This window comes from Geotrypetes seraphini, chromosome 8 (assembly GCF_902459505.1).
Source record: "Geotrypetes seraphini chromosome 8, aGeoSer1.1, whole genome shotgun sequence".
Lineage (NCBI taxonomy): Eukaryota > Metazoa > Chordata > Amphibia > Gymnophiona > Dermophiidae > Geotrypetes > Geotrypetes seraphini.
The window spans coordinates 39,160,429-39,163,540 of NC_047091.1; positions in this window are offsets into that span (position 1 = coordinate 39,160,429).

Genomic DNA, 3,112 nt, shown 5'->3' on the forward strand with positions numbered 1-3,112 from the left:
ACAGGCGGAAGAACAAATGGCTAAAAATGTAAAAAAGGGAGATAAAAATTTTTTCAGATATATTAGTGAAAGGAGGAAGATAAAAAATGGAATTGCTAGGCTAAAAGATGCTGGGAACAAATATGTGATGAGGAGAAAGCAAATGTGCTAAACAAATACTTCTGTTCTGTGTTCACAGAAGAAAATCCTGGAGAAGGACCGAGATTGTCTGGCAAAGTTACATGAGAAAATGGAGTAGATTCTGCACCGTTCACGGAGGAGGGTGTTTATGAGCAACTTGAAAAACTGAAGGTGGACAAAGCGATGGGACCAGACGGGATCCATCCCAGGATACTAAGGGAGCTCAGAGAGGTTCTGGGAAGTCCTATTAAAGACTTCAACAAATCTCTGGAGATGGGAGTGATTCTTGGGGATTGAAGGAGAGCGGATGTGGTCCCTATTCATAAAAGTGGTCATAGGGATGAAGCAGGAAACTACAGGCCGGTGAGCCTCACTTCAGTTGTTGGAAAAATAATGGAAGTGTTGCTGAAAGAAAGGATAGTGTATTTCCTTGAATCTAATGGGTTACAGGATCCGAGGCAACATGGCTTTACAAAAGGTAAATCGTGCCAAACGAACCTGATTGAATTTTTTGATTGGGTGACCAGAGAGCTGGATCGAGGACATATGCTAGATGTAATTTACTTGGATTTCAGCAAAGCCTTTGATACAGTTCCTCATAGGAGGCTGTTGAACAAACTTGAAGGGCTGAAGTTAGGACCCAAAGTGGTGAACTGGGTCAGAAACTGGCTGTCGGACAGACGCCAGAGGGTGGTGGTTAATGGAAGTCGCTTGAAGGAAGGAAAGGTGAGTAGTGGAGTCCCTCAGGGTTCGGTGCTGGGGCCAATCCTGTTCAATATGTTTGTGAGTGACATTGGTGAAGGGTTAGAAGGAAAAGTGTGCCTTTTTGCAGATGATACCAAGATTTGTAACAGAGTGACACCGAAGATGGAGTGGAAAATATGAAAAAGGATCTGCAAAAGTTAGAGGAATGGTCTAATGCCTGGCAACTAAAATTCAATGCAAAGAAATGCAGAGTAATGCATTTGGGGATTAATAATAGGAAGGAACCGTATATGCTGGGAGGAGAGAAGCTGATATGCACGGACGGGGAGAGGGACCTTGGGGTTATAGTGTCCGAAGATCTAAAGGCGAAAAAACAGTGTGACAAGGCAGTGGCTGCTGCCAGAAGGATGCTGGGCTGTATAAAGAGAGGTGTAGTCAGTAGAAGAAAGAAGGTGTTGATGCCCCTGTACAGGTCATTGGTGATGCTCCACTTGGAGTATTGTGTTCAGTTTTGGAGACCGTATCTGGCGAAAGACGTAAGAAGACTTGAGGTGGTCCAGAGGAGGGCGACGAAAATGATAGGAGGCTTGCGCCAGAAGACGTATGAGGAGAGACTGGAAGCCCTGAATATGTATACCCTAGAGGAAAGGAGAGACAGGGGAGATATGATTCAGACGTTCAAATACTTGAAGGGTATTAACGTAGAACAAAATCTTTTCCAGAGAAAGGAAAATGGTAAAACCAGAGGACATAATTTGAGGTTGAGGGGTGGTAGATTCAGGGGCAATGTTAGGAAATTCTACTTTACGGAGAGGGTAGTGGATGCCTGGAATGCGCTCCCGAGAGAGGTGGTGGAGAGTAAAACTGTGACTGAGTTCAAAGAAGCGTGGGATGAACACAGAAGATTTAGAAATCAGAAAATAATATTAAATATTGAACTAGGTCAGTTACTGGGCAGACTTGCATGGTCTGTGTCTGTGTATGGCCGTTTGGTGGAGGATGGGCAGGGGAGGGCTTCCATGGCTGGGAGGGTGTAAATGGGCTGGAGTAAGTCTTAACAGAGATTTCGGCAGTTGGAACCCAAGCACAGTACCAGGTAAAGCTTTGGATTCTTGCCCAGAAATAGCTAAGTAGAAAAAAATTTTTTTAAAAAATTTTTAATTGAGTCAGGTTGGGCAGACTGGATGGATCATTCGGGTCTTTATCTGCCGTCATCTACTATGTTACTATGTTACTATGTAACTTCTCCAGCTCTCAGACTTCTTCCTCGAAGGTGTCTTCTGTCTTGTTCTCTGCTTCCTCTGTCTGGACGTTCTCTGCATCTCTGTCTCTCTCCTCCCCAGCTTGAAGTGCCTCCAGTTCCAATATTCTGCCCTCCAGGAGTCTGACTTGTCTCTTCAGGCTCTCCAGTTCTCCGCATCCCAGAGGGGAGGTAGTCATACATATGGCAGACGATGCAGAAAACTGGGTAGCTCAACATCTTGCTTCCGTTTGCTGCTTCCATTGCTGTCTGCACAGCCCTTATAGAGAATCAGTGAAATTAATGAATGGTCTGCGATATTCGATCTATACAGCAGTGCTTGGTGAACATATGGAGCGATGTTCACATAGCTGCTGCACATATTTCAAGTGGCGAGACATGTTGTAAATGTGCCCTAGTTGTTGTCATTGCACACAAATTATGTGCCATGATGTGCAGAATGTCTGTATTGTAGCTCACAGTAGGGTAGCAATAAGAACATAAGAAGTTGCCTCCGCTGGGTCAGACCAGGGGTCCATCGCGCCCAGCAGTCTGCTCCCGCGGCGGCCCATCAGGTCCTTGACCTGTAAGTGATCCTTTGTCTAAAACCTTTCAATCCCCATTATTCTTCTTTCTATACCCTTTCATAATCCTATCTCTACCTCTATCTATATCCCTCAATCCCCGTATCCTTCAGGAACTTGTCCAATCCCTCTTTGAATCCCCTTAATGTACTCTGACCTATCACATCATCCAGAAGCGCATTCCAGGTGTCTACCACCCTCTGAGTGAAGAAAAATTTCCTAGCATTGGTTCTAAACCTGTCCCCTTTCAATTTCTCTGAGTGCCCCCTTGTTCTTGTAGTTCCCAATAGGCTGAAGAACCTGTCCCTTTCCACCTTCTCTATGCCCTTCATGATCTTGTAAGTCTCTATCATGTCTCCTCTGAGTCTCCGCTTCTCCAGGGTGAAGAGCCCCAGCCTTTCTAGCCTGTCTGCGTATGAAAGGTTTTCCATACCTTTTATCATTTTTGTCGCTCTTCTCTGAA